This window comes from Etheostoma spectabile, chromosome 1 (genome assembly GCF_008692095.1).
Source record: "Etheostoma spectabile isolate EspeVRDwgs_2016 chromosome 1, UIUC_Espe_1.0, whole genome shotgun sequence".
Classification (NCBI taxonomy): domain Eukaryota; kingdom Metazoa; phylum Chordata; class Actinopteri; order Perciformes; family Percidae; genus Etheostoma; species Etheostoma spectabile.
Genome location: NC_045733.1, coordinates 18344993 through 18361325, shown reverse-complemented (window position 1 = coordinate 18361325; position 16333 = coordinate 18344993). Strand labels below are relative to the sequence as shown.

The window sequence follows — 16333 nt, the reverse complement described above, 5'->3', positions numbered from 1 at the left end:
ACAAAGTACTGCATAGATGATGCTTAGAGCTGCATACAGCACGCTGCTCTCAGTAGTGTAGCAGAAAACTGCCAACACAGCTAGCACATTGGGGCAAAGCATGGGATTAATATTACTTTATCTGGAAACTGTTCATATTTGCGTTGTGATTCCTTGTATGTCTTTGTGTGCATGAGTGTGTGGATGTGGGTGTGAAGGCATAATTGTGAGTTGGCAGACACATCATGTGTTGGCGGGTGGACAACTTCCATTACTACTACTAAATCGGCACAGAGTATTAGAGATCTTGTGATATCAGCAAAAGGACAAACCTGTTTATCTGCTGTCTTTTGACATGAAACTGTGTGATAGTGTGCGTCTAAATCCTCATGGCTGTTTGACCTCATCTCAAAGTAGATCAATGAAAGCCTGCAGCTCACAGCTTCTCCTTTACATTAGATAAACGTAGTAAGAACAAACCCATACAGTAAAACTACTCTGCCTTCTGTTTGTTCAATGAAAGACCACTTGTGTCCTCCAACAACACAGAGTGGACAACAGAAGCTAGTTTTAGCGTTGATCGTTGCCCTAGGTTACCTTCCTGTCAGTTTTAGTTAGGTCTCAGTCCACAGGGCTCAAGTGAGAGGCATAATGGCCACAGCGGGATTTCCCTGTGCAAGAAACTGACCTCTCCAAAAGGCTGGGGTCACTCCACCCACCGTCTGCCAAGTGACCTCCAGCCAGAGACGTTGGGATATAAAAGCACAGAAGGACTGAACTCTATTTCATATTCAAAGCAATTTCTGAGCATCTAGCAAACTCTTAAACTGTGCCATCAAGCACAGCAGTAAGCTGCTGGCATAAAAAAAGTTGCACATACCATTTGGACTGTTCTTTTGAATACCCCTTTGACTAGAAAGTTGTGATTTGCATGGCAACCCCTAAAATGCTCCAGTTGTTTTTGGTTGGAAACCACCAAAAGAGCAGTGTGCCAGGGTTGTGGAGGGGGGTGGGATAGAAGGATAGAGGGACGCTGAGGGAGGAGAGGAGTGGCCAAGATGAGGAGGGGAAGGACTGGCCTTTGACGCCCCCTTTTTGTTTCTTTTAGCACCAGCTAAAATCCTCCCAAGCTAACACTAAAGGCAGTCAGTGTGGTGATAAACGATTGTCCGTTCCCAGAGGACGGACCCATAAACACACATAGTTATGTGTGTATTACTATACTTTGGAGTCCTATATCATGCTTGATTCATTTACTGGCTCATAACTCTAACCTTAACCATCTGCACTTCACCCGTAACCTCGCCCTTATCCTATTATAACTTCCACCCTCAAACTAAAAGCCTTGCTCTCAAATAAGATATTGCAACTACCTTTACACATTTAGGACACATCCCTGAATGAATGCTTAAGAAGTTAGGTGTTATTTGAACCCTGATTTAGACCTGCTAATGTCAAAATGTGTTGTTTTGTTTTTGTTTAATAATTTAATATTTTTTTTGGTGTCTTTTTATCAAAACTCCACATACTCCTGCTCCTCACACGTGAGTGCCAGAAGTCAGCTCAATTGCAAATCTGAAGACTTGATGAGTGCTACATTCTACACACTTTCTCAAAATGTCTTCATTAACTTAGCCCTTACAACGCTAAAAGCACACATGCACATGCTTGTTTCTCTTGATCAAACGCTTTATATTTAACCCTGCTGACGTGAATTCTATATAATTCAAAGTAACATTCCAGCTGTGTTAAGTGTGCTTGCAATTACATATCTGCGTACACCCCAATTATGAAGGAGGCCCACTCCGCTCCGATGTCAGGCTCACACATGTGGTTTGAAAGACGTCTGAAAGCCATTTTCAGAGTGTTTATGGTACAGCGTCTGCTGTTAACTGTGAGGCTGTTCAGACTCTCGTAGCATAAAATGATTTAAGATATGTTTCACGATATGAAATCTCTGACACAGCTCAGTGAGTATATGCTTTTATAGTATTTTTTATTCACTGAAAATAGAAAAATTTATAAATTAGCTGTACAGAGGCTGTGGACATTTACACATTCTTTACTCAGGGCACCGTGCCCACCATAACTCTTAATTGAGTCTGATTTAGACCACTGGCCATTTGTTAAGCTTAATGTTTAGCTGCACACTCTCACACACAGAGACACACTGACACATTAATCTGAGAGCTAAATCGCCAACCTAGCAACCTAAAACCTGCTATTCCTGAAGTAGAAAAATATACAACAGTTTAGCAGATTAAGAATCTTAGATCCAGAATTAAGCTTTTTTTGTTTCCTATATCCATTCTAAGATTTGACAGGGGGGAGAGCAAGTTGTATGTGTGTGTGAAGAGAGAGGGCAGACACACTGTGAGAAAACGGATGAAAAAGGGGAAATAGTTGTGAGAAAGCTACAGAAAAGCATTCACCACAGGAAGACATTCAGATCTCATGAGCTCATTGCCTGTCAGAAAGCTTCCTTACCCTGCTTAGAGTGTGTGTGTCGGGGGGGGGGGGGTGTTTAACTATATTTGTTGGTCCAAAACAGGATTTCATTATACTTTGGGTCCCAACAACTTGGGGGGCCAAAATGCTGGAGCCCACAACTTTAAGGGCTGTTTGAGGGTAAGACTTGGTTTTAGGATTAGGGTTAAAATCAGGTTAGGTGAAGTAGAGTTAAGGTTAGGCATTTATTTATGTTAAGGTTAAGGTAGAGGCTAGAGAATGCATGTCAATGGCAGGTCCCCACAAAGATAGTGCTATGCACTCTTTGTGTGTGTGTGTGGTTTTTGTGTGTGTGTGTGTGTGTGTGTGTGTGAGAGACTGTCTGTAAAAGTTGTACTTTATAATATGTGTGAAAAGGCTGTAGTGTGTTTCCAAAAGAGTTGGGAAACTTCTTTCTACTGTAAATCATTCCTCCACTGCAAATCCATTCACACAAGAGTCTCTGTGACTTTCTCACCAAATTATGACTTGAATTGTGAAACAAGTGCACAGGGGAAAGCTTTGTTTTGGCTTTTGTTGGATAAAATTGTTCATTTTTGAATTCTCCTTTGGAAGGATGATGAAAATAAAAAATGAGGGAATAATGTGAAATTGTTAGTGAATATCTTCCAGCGGAAACAAAGATCCAGGAGAGAGTGACCAATACCAGCATCCCCTTTTCACCTCCAGCTGAGATTAGGTGTGTGCGTCTATGCATGCATGCGTACGTGCATGTGTGCGTGCGTGTGCATGTGCAGTCTAAACAATCAGGACATAGGATGTACTTCCTGTTTGTGGGCCTGGGGAAAAGGCGATACGTGCATTGAGACAGATGGGTGTACATACAGATGGGCCAGTGTGTATGATTGTTTTTAAGTAAAGGCTGTGTGGTAAAAGGGATTTTGTACATTGAAATGCTCATAGTTTTGGTATTCAAACTTAAGTGTGAGTAAGATGTACATTCCAAAGACTTCCAAATTAAATTAATTCCAAAGAATAGAGTAATTGCCAACAGTCTTTTTATTTGCATTCAAGAGAAAGCATTTACCTCACCCCGATTGCTAGAAACTGGCAGTAAGACTTAATACTAGTTTAAATGAGTTGTGGAGATGTAACGCAAAGTAAGTCATTCTCTTAGATGGATACAAAGCCTGTGTCCAACTCTGAGCAGTGCTCCTTTTTCTGAGTCATCCTTTCTTTCTTTTTGGCTGATATATTTAAAGCATCAGTAGAGTCTACTAATGATTTACATATCAGTGTGAAATCTCCAATTTGTTCCCGACTCTTCTCTCCTCTTGTAAATGTCCCTTCGGCCTTATGTCAAGCTAATTTTTCTTTCTCTAAGTCTCTCCCTTGTAACACAAGAGGCGTTCTATTCAGACAGTCTGTCTGCGGCATACTGAAACAGATTGAATGGCTTGCAGCATCTGTAAGGATGTTATTTATATCAGAAAACGGTGTTATACGCAAAGTTGTTACTGTTATTTTTTCCACCCCATGTCTATCAATAAGATTAGGCTAAACACCAGAAACACAACTAAATAAAATGGTACTTTAACTAATCTGGCGAACATGTTGGTTTCTTTACAACCTGTTTGATGGTCTGACTGCTTATATTTCTTTTCTTATCAGACTGGTGTGGGTATGTAGCCGTGTTCCCAGGTCTCAGAAATGTCTTTATGTATTTCTTTTTTTAATATTATTTTTTGGGGATTGTAGGCCTTCATTTGACCGGACAGCTGAAGACATGAAAGGGGAGAGAGAGGGGAGAGAGAGGGGGAATGACATGCAGCGAAGGGCCGCAGGTCGGAGTTGAACCCTGGACCGCTGCGTTGAAGAGATTACCTCAATGTATGGGCCCAGGACTCCGAAATTTCTTAAAAACAAATTACAGTTAATTATAACTAATAGGAATAATGCCCATAAGACCCGCGTTGTATTAAAATGGAATCATCCCTAGAAACCAATCCTTCCCTTTAATAGTCCCAAGGCAAGGGACATGACTCAATATACTGAGCTCTTCAGTGTTCGGTTTAGTAAATAGAGGCCCTGATAAAAGAATGCAGTTGAGTTTTTATTTGTTTGCACTACTGTTGCACTAGTGAAGCTGCAGTGGTCAATACATGTCAACTATGCAGTGCCACTGCAGTGAGAATTAGGGTGGTCCATTTTCTCACTGAAACAGTAGCTTCCTGGTTGGGAGGCTTGATGATGTGTCATGGAATCCACTGTAAATTTATCCCACATCATATTCCCAGGCATGAGGCTGACAATAGCAGCTGTGTTTCCTGTTCTTGCATGCTTGTGCAATGTCAACTCACATTAGAGGTATGTTCTATCATCTTTGGCGACACCTAATGTTTTGTGGTTTGTTTTATTTCTCACACCCCGTATGGCGGTCAGTAGGGCTGGGACGATATGCTTTTTTCCCGATTCCATTCTTTTACGACACATAGGTGCCGATTTGATTTGTCTTGCAATTTCCATTTATTGCAGTTCCAGAAGTATTGTGATTTTCTTTTCCTCCTTTTAACAAAAACAAAAGTTGAAAAATACACTTCTAGAGATATTATATAATTAGACATTTCAAAAAACTTATGGTTCTCTAAAAAAAGTGCACGTCAGACTGACATTTATTTAATTTGTAAAGAAGTACGCAGTATTGCAGCTGTAAGCAGTCCAAAGTGCTGCCGCGAGGGACTAAACACTGAGAGATGCACACTATGATGCTCTTGCGATTGCATTGCAATTATTTTATTTTCTTTCTTCTTCCATTTGTTCTATACACTTAGCACTGCAGTTACCAAATGTAATTGTTACCTGAGGAGTAGAAATAATTGCGTTAATACTGCGTGCTGCGGTCAAGAAAAGTGTTTGCTCCTAGCTTCGCCCCTTCTCTGTGAACAAACATATATATATATATATATATATATATAATATATTATATAATATATACACTCAAAGGTATTTTGAACACTGTTCAATTTCTCATTAATGCAATTATCTAATCAACCATAACATGGCAGTTGCTTCAATGCATTTAGGGGTGTGGTCCTGGTCAGACAATCTCCTGAACTCCAAACCGTCAAAATGGAAAGAAAGGTGATTTAAGCAATTTTGAGCGTGGCATGTTTTTTGTGCCAGACGGGCCGGTCTAGTATTTCACTATCTGCTCAGTTACTGGGATTTTCACGCACAACCATTTCTAGGTTTACAAAGAATGGTGTGAAAAGGGAAAAACATCCAGTATGCGACAGTCCTGTGGGCGAAAATGCCTTGTTGATGCTAGAGGTCAGAGGAGAATGGGCCGACTGATTCAAGCTTAGAAGAGCAACTTGACTCGTTACACCGCGGTATGTCAGCAACGCATTGTGAAGCCACAACACGCACAACCTTGTGGCGGATGGGCTACAACAGCAGAAGACCCCACCAGGTACCACTCATCTACACTACAATTAGGTAAAAGAGGCTACAATTTGCAAGAGCTCACCAAAATTGGACAGTTGAAGACTGGAAAAAGGTTGCCTGGTCTGATGAGTATTTATTTCTGTTGAGACATTCAGATGGTGGAGTCAGAATTTGGCGTAAACAGAATGAGAACTCCCCAGGTCACAGATATGGCAACGGGACACACAACCTAGGGTGGTGGTTTGCAGTTGGGTTCAGTCCAGCCAGACCCCAGTGGGTAGCGGAATGACACGTTGCAGCTTGCTCCATGCCTAAAGCAGAGCCTGCGACCACAGTGTCCAACTCCCTCCTCCCTTCTCTCTCGTTTTCGCAGGTCCTCTCTCTCCTGTCCCAGGAAGCACTGCTTCCGCCTCCTCGTGCAGCCCGGCCTGACTTGCTCATCAAAGCGGTATTAGCCCATCACTAATCTTGCGAGAGACCGAAGTGAGAGAGTAGGGCAGATATTGTGTGCAGTGCATCATCTGTTGTGTGTTGTGTGTGTGTGTGTGTGGTTGCGTGTGTGTTTGTTTGGTATGTGCCGTTGGGGAGGGAGGCAGGCGGGGAACTAACGGGGAGGCGCTTTTCCCTGTTTGTAGTAACCAACCGCACGCGGCTGCAGCCATTACTTCACGCAGCAGCAATCTGCCTTTCGTATTTAGTGAGCCAGACACACTACCACTGTCTGTCCCCTCCTCTTTCTCTCTCCCTCTCTCTGCTATATTCAGCAGAGCTGCCCTCCTTTCTCCTCATCACTCTGGCCACTCCTGCGGCGTTTCTCTCTGCTTGAAGGGGACACTGGCCTGCTCCTCACCCACTGATTCTGCCTGACTGTCACAAAGGTAAGAACTGCTCTGGATAGGAGCAAGTTTAAGGATGTGACCAGTGATTAAGATTGAGGTTTAGATTGGACTGTGAAGGTTATTTAAGGTTGTAATCTCATGTGTGTGCGTGCATGTTTTGCTGTGAAGGGGGTGAGTTTTTGAGTTATAGTGCACGGTTGTCAGGATGCTGGCTGCCTTGAGGATGTGTGTTAATGTGTGTTCCCATTAGAAATGCAGTCTGGTTATGATCAAAATCAATAACATTACGTTATCTATCTGAGTGTCACGTATTGCAGGCTGAAGCAAGTTTTTCTTTTATATGTGTAGGAGCTTTTTAACTTTATTCAAATGAGAATATTATCAGATAAGAAATTCAATATTAGACCCCAATTTGAAGATTAAACTATATACGTAAGTATTTTGTGTAAGACTAACCTTTCAACTCAATTATTATACTGTATGTGCAAGATTGTGAGACCTAGTGTTGGTGTAACTTTTGCGACCAGGTTAGGTGTTTTGTTCATTTCTATCAATAACAATATGAGAGCTGGAAAGCAGGTTTGGGGTTTAGTTTTAATACAGCTGCAGAGAGTAAACATATCTCCTAAAGCACCATGGTGGCTTTGACAAATAGGGATTTAGAATACGAATTAACTAAAGATTACAATTGTTAAATGCAATTCTGGCTTACAGTGTATTTCGGAGTACTTCACGTGACAACATAAATACTTTAAGATTTTGACAGTGTCATGTGCTTTAGTCTTAGCTGTGATTTTTCTTGATCTACAGTGACTTGGATTGTATTTCCATTTGTACATGACTTTGGCAAAAGCGTCAAATGAATAAATGTTAATGTAAAAACCTGTTAAAACAGTTACATTATGGGTCACAGCCACCATTACCGGATTAAGACCAGGTCCCACGAGCAAAGCCACAAAAAGATTAGGTACATCTTCTGGGAGTAGATAAAAGTCCATGCAGTTTCCTCTCAAGGGACAAGCAAGTGTTGTGTGTGTGTGTGTGTGTGTGTGTGTGTGTGTGTGTGTGTGTGTGTGGTGGTGTGTGGTGTGTGTGTGTGGTGTGTGTGTGTGTGTGTGTGTGGGTGTGTGTAACTGTCAGCTGATCTTAAAGTAGGTGTGTCATCCAGCTTGCTGATGTTTATGTGCATCCAAGTGTGTATTGGAGTTTGAACTCTGTGCTTAACCCTTAAGCAGCCCTTAAATCCTCTATTCATTAAGAGAAAAAGAGAGCAGAAAGACAGACAAAGAGATAGAGAAAGAGAGAAACAGGAAAGGACACAGAGAGAAATTAGCACACCTACTCCGATGTAGAGAATAACCTGGCCTGAAATAGATGACCTACTGTAGACACAGGACAACGGCCTATTACTTTCTGCCACACACCTGCAGTTCCACACAAAAGGTGTTAACACAGAATGGTGTAGTTTGTTTTCTGGCTGCTCATCTCTAACACAAATTCACAGACAGTCCTCCAAAATGCAATGTTCTGCCCGTGTGTGAGAGAGATTGTGTGGGAAGTGTGTGTGTGGACGTTCTCCACTTTGAAAACTAAAGGAGGGAAAGGTCAGGTGCTTGTGTGTTGGCACTGAGCCAAAGCCTAACCTGACTGAACTCCAGGCCAAAGGCAGCGACGAGGATTTTAATGAATACACCCATCATTTTTGTCATTTTGCAGTTTGCATTTTGATTTCCTTCCTGCAATTATGGAAATGAGATGAGGAAGAGGAAGGAGTGGAAAAAACAAATGTATGAAAGCAATTGCCCAGTGGTATCTAAAGTGGTATCTGAGTGTGTGGGAGAACAAGAGGAGAGAGTGTTAGGGAGCTGTTTCATGGATATGCCTGCACACAGAGAAGTCACCTTGGGATGGATACAGAACAAGAGCTTCTATTGCTGACGGGGCTAAACAGACTTCACCCCTTAGCCCACAGATACAGACTGACAATATTCTGGAGAGACAGTCCCTGCAGAGCCTACTAGTATCAGACCAAGATTCCATTACGCATAGAAATTCACACATGTACATAATTGGGACAGTAATGTCATCTCTTTAAATTAGCCATATGTCAGCCTAATGCAGTGTTTATTTTGTGTTTGCTTATGAATACCAGCAACTAAACAAAACAGAATTACACACACATTAGGGCATTATAGAGGAGTATTGCCACTTGGATGTCTCCTCTGTCTCATTAGCATGTCTGCATACCTGACTTATCAAAAATTCAATTGGCATCTCAGTAGTGAAGTGTGTATTAATTCATTAGAATCAAAATGTTGCTGCATTTGCAGATTTTAAATATTGAAAATGTACGTGTATTGGAAACCCCAAATGTCAGGCTCACAACCTATACACCCACTCCATTGATTTCTTAAATGATGCTACTACAGTGCACTGGGATTTTTCTTTTTAGTCTAAGCATGTATATGATTATCACATGATATATGAATTGACATGTAGTTCATACAAAAATGGCATACCAAAATACTTTTAGTATACAGCCAGATTGGGAAATTAAGTGAAAAACAATGAAAATCTTTTTTATGTTTAAAACATATTCTTATGACCAAGAAAATGACATTAATGGTGGTGCCTGGACGTGTTTGTTAGTCTGTTGTGTTTCACACAACAGCAACACTTACAACCAGATTCTAACATTTTCACAATAATATTTTCTAAACATTTTTTATTATTCATTTTAACATGCTTCCATGTAACTGTTCTGATGTCTGTATTTACAATTTTTTAAAGATACTGTAGCTAGATAATATATTGGGTATGGTAAGTACATCAGAGCTGTTTTTTCAAAGTAATACTAATGTGCAAACATTGTACAGTGTATGTATTTGTTACTCACACTCACCTTGACAAAATGCTGACATGAGAAATAGGTCATTGCATGTTTAAATCCATGGCCTTTGCTTTCAAACAGGGCCTTACAGTCCTCTGTGAGACGGGACCATAAGCTCTTTAGCTTTTTAACATAGCCACTTTAGTCTCTGGCAATATTTCTTTGGGGCCTGAGGGTTATCCCATATATTGCTACCACAAATCATAATGCCTCACATTGAACATCCTAATATGATTTGTGTTTATGCCAGAGGGTAAGTGCATTCCTTCATTTATGTAGTTATACTGTAAGTTTATGAGCAGAAGCCAGTCTCTGGGTGTAACTTTGCCAAATGTTGGACTTCTTCTAACACAGCTGAGTTCCTAAGGAGATGGATGATGCCTGCTCACTTGAATTTTCCAGGATCCAATCAAATACTGCATAGATGATGCTTAGAGCTGCATACAGCACGCTGCATCTCAGTAGTGTAGCAGAAAACTGCCAACACAGCTAGCACATTGGGGCAAAGCATGGGATTAATATTACTTTATCTGGAAACGGTTCATATTTGCGTTGTGTTCCTTGTATGTCTTTGTGTGCATGAGTGTGTGGATGTGGGTGTGAAGGCTAATTGTGAGTTGGCAGACACATCATGTGTTGGCGGGTGACAACTTCCATTACTACTACTAAATCGGCACGAGTATTAGAGATCTTGTGATATCAGCAAAAGGACAAACCTGTTTATCTGCTGTCTTTTGACATGAAACTGTGTGATAGTGTGCGTCTAAATCCTCATGGCTGTTGACCTCATCTCAAAGTAGATCAATGAAAGCCTGCAGCTCACAGCTTCTCCTTTACATTAGATAAACTTAGTAAGAACAAACCCATACAGTAAAACTACTCTGCCTTCTGTTTGTTCAATGAAAGACCACTTGTGTCCTCCAACACACAGAGTGGACAACAGAAGCTAGTTTTAGCGTTGATCGTTGCCCTAGGTTACCTTCCTGTCAGTTTTAGTTAGGTCTCAGTCCACAGGCTCAAGTGAGAGGCATAATGGCCACAGCGGGATTTCCCTGTGCAAGAAAACTGACCTCTCCAAAAGGCTGGGTCACTCCACCCCCGTCTGCCAAGTGACCTCCAGCCAGAGACGTTGGGATATAAAAGCACAGAAGGACTGAACTCTATTTCATATTCAAAGCAATTTCTGAGCATCTACAAACTCTTAAACTGTGCATCAAGCACAGCAGTAAGCTGCTGGCATAAAAAAGTTGCACATACCATTTGGACGTTTCTTTGAATAACCCTTTGTAGAAAGTTGTGATTTGCATGGCAACCCCTAAAATGCTCCAGTTGTTTTGGTTGGAAACCACCAAAAGAGCAGTGTGCCAGGGTTGTGGAGGGGGGTGGGATAGAAGTAGAGGGACGCTGAGGGAGGAGAGGAGTGGCCAAGATGAGGAGGGGAAGGACTGGCCTTTGACGCCCCCTTTTTGTTTCTTTAGCACCAGCTAAAATCCTCCCAAGCTAACACTAAAGGCAGTCAGTGTGGTGATAACGATTGTCCGTTCCCAGAGGACGGACCCATAAACACACATAGTTAGGTGTGTATACTATACTTTGGAGTCCTATATCATGCTTGATTCATTTACTGGCTCATAACTCTAACCTTAACCATCTGCACTTCACCCGTAACCTCGCCCTTATCCTATTATAAACTTCCACCCTCAAACTAAAAGCCTTGCTCTCAAATAAGATATTGCAACTACCTTTACACATTTAGGACACATCCCTGAATGATGCTTAAGAAGTTAGGTGTTATTTGAACCCTGATTTAGACCTGCTAATGTCAAAATGTGTTGTTTTTTGTTTTGTTTATAATTTAATATTTTTTTGGTGTCTTTTTATCAAAACTCCACATACTCCTGCTCCTCACCGTGAGTGCCAGAAGTCAGCTCAATTGCAAATCGAAGACTTGATGAGTGCTAATTCTACACACTTTCTAAAAAATGTCTTCATTAACTTAGCCCTTACAACGCGCTAAAAGCACACATGCACATGCTGTTTCTCTTGATCAAACGCTTTATTTTAACCCTGCTGACGTGATTCTATATAATTCAAAGTAACATCAGCTGTGTTAAGTGTGCTTGCAATTACATATCTGCGTACACCCCATTATGAAGGAGGCCACTCCGCTCCGATGTCAGGCTCCCAATGTGGTTTGAAAGACTTCTGAAGCCATTTCAGAGTGTTTTATGGTACAGCGTCTGCTGTTAACTGTGAGGCTGTTCAACTCTCGTAGCATAAATGATTTAAGATATGTTTCACGATATGAAATCTCTGACACAGCTCAGTGATTATATGCTTTTATATGATTTTTTATTCACTGAAAATAGAAAAATTTATAAATTAGCTGTACAGAGGCTGTGACATTACACATTCTTACTCAGGCACCGTGCCCACCATAACTCTTAATTATCTGATTTAGACCCTGGCCATTTGTTAAGCTTAATGTTTAGCTGCCACACTCTCACACACAGAGACACACGACACATTAATCTGAGACTAAATCGCCAACCTAGCAACCTAAAACCTGCTATTCCTGAAGTAGAAAAATATACAACAGTTTAGCATATTAAGAATCTTAGATCCAGAATTAAGCTTTTTTGTTCCTATATCCATTCTAAGATTTGACAGGGGGGAGACAAGTTGTATGTGTGTGTGAAGAGAGGGGCACCACACTGTGAGAAAACGAATGAAAAAGGGGAATAGTTGTGAGAAGCTACAGAAAAGCATCACCACAGGAAGACATTCAGATCTCATGAGCTCATTGCCTGTCAAAAGCTTCCTACCCTGCTTAGAGTGTGTGTGTCGGTGGGGGGGGGGGTGTTTAACTATATTTGTTGGGTCAAAACAGGAGTTCATATACTTGTGGAGTCCCAACAACTTTGGGGGGCCAAAATGCTGGAGCCCACAACTTTAAAGGGCTGTTTGAGGGTAAAGACTGGTTTAGGATTAGGGTTAAATCAGGTTAGGTGAAGTAGAGTTAAGGTTAGGCATTTATTTTATGGTTAAGGTTAAGGTAGAGGCTAGAGAATGCATGTCAATGGCAGGTCCCCACAAAGATAGTGCTATGCACTCTTTGTGTGTGTGTGTGTGTGTGTGTGTGTGTGTGTGTGTGGTGTGTGTGTGTTGTGTGGTGTGAAGACTGTCTGTAAAAGTTGTACTTTTAATATGTGTGAAAAGGCTTTAGTGTGTTTCCAAAGAGTTGGGAAACTCTTTTCACTGTAAATCATTCCTCCACTGCAAATCATTCACACAAGAGTCTCTGTGACTTTCTCACCAAATTATGACTTGAATTGTGAACAAGTGCACAGGGGAAGCTTTGTTTGGCTTTTGTTGATAAAATGTTCATTTTAATTCTCCTTTGGAAGGATATGAAAATAAAAAATGAGGGAATAATGTGAAATTGTTAGTGAATATCTTCCAGCGGAAACAAAGCCAGGAGAGAGTGACCAATACCAGCATCCCCTTTTCACCTCCAGCTGAGATTAGGTGTGTGCGTCTATGCATGCATGCGTACGTGCATGTGTGCGTGCGTGTGCTGGTGCAGTCTAAACAATCAGGACATAGGATGTACTTCCTGTTTGGGGCCTGGGGAAAAGGCGATACGTGCATTGAGACAGATGGTTTACATACAGATGGGCCAGTGTGTATGATTGTTTTTAGTAAAGGCTGTGTGGTAAAGGATTTTGTACATTGAAATGCTCATTTTTGGTATTCAAACTTAAGTGTGAGTAAGATGTACATTCCAAAGACTTCCATTAAATTAATTCCAAAGAATAGAGTAATTGCCACAGTCTTTTTATTTGCATTCAAGAGAAAGCATTTACCTCACCCCGATTGCTGAGAAACTGCGCAGTAAGACTTAATACTAGTTTAATGAGTTGTGGAGATGTAACGCAAGTAAGTCATTCTCTTAGATGGATACACGCCTGTGTCCAACTCTGAGCTGCTCCTTTTTCTGAGTCATCCTTTCTTTCTTTTTGGCTGATATATTAAAGCATCAGTAGAGTCTACTAATGATTTACATACAGTGTGAAATCTCCAATTTGTTCCCGACTCTTCTCTCTCTTGTAAATGTCCCTTCGGCCTTATGTCAAGCTAATTTTTCTTTCTCTAAGTCTCTCCCTTGTAACACAAGCAGGCGTTCTATTCAGACAGTCTGTCTGCGCATACTGAAACAGATTGAATGGCTTGCAGCATCTGTAGGATGTTTATTTATACAGAAAACGGTGTTATACGCAAAGTTGTTACTGTTATTTTTCCACCCCATGTCTTACATAAGATTAGGCTAAACACCAGAAACACAACTAAATAAAATGGTACTTTAACTAATCTGGCGAACATGTTGGTTTCTTTACAACCTGTTTGATGGTCTGACTGCTTATATTTCTTTTCTATCAGACTGGTGTGGGTATGTAGCCGTGTTCCCAGGTTCAGAAAATGTCTTTATTATTCTTTTTTTATATTATTTTTTGGGGATTGTAGGCCTTCATTTGACCGGACAGCTGAAGACATGAAAGGGGAGAAGAGGGGAGAGAGAGGGGGAATGACATGCAGCGAAGGGCCGCAGGTCGGAGTTGAACCCTGGACCGCTGCGTTGAAGAGATTACCTCAATGTATGGGCCCAGGACTCCGAAATTTCTTAAAAACAATTACAGTTAATTATAACTAATAGGAATAATGCCCATAAGACCCCCGTTGTATTAAAATGGAATCATCCCTAGAAACCAATCCTTCCTTTAATAGTCCCAAGGCAAGGGACATGACTCAATATACTGAGCTCTTCTGTTCGGTTTAGAAATAGAGGCCCTGATAAAAGAATGCAGTTGAGTTTTTATTTGTTTGCACTACTGTTGCACTAGTGAAGCTGCAGTGGTCAATACAGTCAACTATGCAGTGCCACTGCAGTGAGAATTAGGGTGGTCATTTCTCTCTCACTGAAACAGTAGCTTCCTGGTTGGGAGGCTTGATGATGTGTCATGGAACCACTGTAAATTTATCCACATCATATTCCCAGGCATGAGGCTGACAATAGCAGCTTGTTTCCTGTTCTTGCATGCTTGTGCATGTCAACTCACATTAGAGGTATGTTCTATCATCTTTGGCGACACCTAATGTTTGGTGGTTTGTTTTATTTCTCACCCCCGTATGGCGGTCAGTAGGGCTGGGACGATATCTTTTTTCCCGATTCCATTCTTTTACGACCATAGGTGCCGATTTGATTTGTCTTGCAATTTCCATTTATTTGCAGTTCCAGAAGTATTGTGATTTTCTTTCCCTCCTTTAACAAAACAAAAGTTGAAAAAATACACTTCTAGAGATATTATAATTAGACATTTCAAAAAACTTTGGTTCTCTAAAAAAAGTGCACGTCAGACTGACATTTATTTAATTTGTAAAGAAGTACGCAGTATTGCAGCTGTAAGCAGTCCAAAGTGCTGCCGCGAGGGACTAAACACTGAGAGATGCCACTATGATGCTCTTGCGATTGCATTGCAATTATTTTATTTTCTTCTTCTCCATTTGTTCTATACACTTAGCACTGCAGTTACCAAATGTAATTGTTACCTGAGGAGTAAATAATTGCGTTAATACTGCGCTGCTGCGGTCAAGAAATGTTTGCTCCTAGCTTCGCCCCTTCTCTGTGAACAAACATATATATATATCTATATATATATATATATATATATATATATATAATATACACTCAAAGGTATTATTGAACACTGTTCAATTTCTCATTAATGCAATTATCTAATCAACCATAACATGGCAGTTGCTTCAATGCATTTAGGGGTGTGGTCGCTGTCAAGACAATCTCCTGAACTCCAAACCGTCAAATGGAAAGAAAGGTGATTTAAGCAATTTTGAGCGTGGCATGTTTTTTGTGCCAGACGGGCCGGTCTAGTATTTCACTATCTGCTCAGTTACTGGGATTTTCACGCACAACCATTTCTAGTTTACAAAGAATGGTGTGAAAAGGGAAAACATCCAGTATGCGACAGTCCTGTGGGCGAAAATGCCTTGTTGATGCTAGAGGTCAGAGGAGAATGGGCCGACTGATTCAAGCTTAGAAGAGCAACTTGACTCGTTACAACCGAGGTATGCAGCAAGCATTTGTGAAGCCACAACACCACAACCTTGTGGCGGATGCTACAACAGCAGAAGACCCCACCAGGTACCACTCATCTACACTACAATTAGGTAAAAGAGGCTACAATTTGCAAGAGCTCACACAAATTGGCAGTTGAAGACTGAAAGGTTGCCTGGTCTGATGAGTATTTATTCTGTTGAGACATTCAGATGGTGGAGTCAGAATTTGGCGTAAACAGAATGAGAACATGGATCCATCAGGCCTTGTTACCACTGTCAGGCTGGTGGTGGTGTGTAATGGTGTGGGGGATGTTTTCTTGGCACACTTTAGGCCCTTAGTGCCAATTGGGCATCGTTTAAATGCCAGTCTCCTGAGCATTGTTTCTGACCATGTCCTCCCTTTATGGCCACCATGCACCCATCCTCTGATGGCTCTTCCAGCAGGATAATTCACCATGTCACAAAGCTTGAATCATTTCAAATTGGTTTCTTGAACATGACAATGAGTTCCTGTAGTAAAATGGCCCCCACAGTCACCAGATCTCAACCCAATAGAGCATTTTTGGGATGTGGTGAACGGGAGCTTTGTGCCCTGGAT

General features: G+C 41.2%; 1 protein-coding gene across 2 annotated transcripts in view; it reads left to right on the top strand.

The window, feature by feature from the left end:
* coro2ba (coronin, actin binding protein, 2Ba) overlaps positions 1–16333 on the top strand; it is a 55811-nt gene that overhangs the window by 3639 nt on the left and 35839 nt on the right. The window contains exon 1 of one of the 2 annotated variants that reach the window (XM_032510501.1): positions 6637–6752. The exons of the other annotated variant lie outside the window; for it this stretch is intronic. The gene's annotated coding sequence lies outside the window, so the exon portion shown is untranslated. Of the gene's footprint in view, positions 1–6636; positions 6753–16333 lie in introns of those variants that run through there. 2 annotated transcript variants of the gene reach the window in all.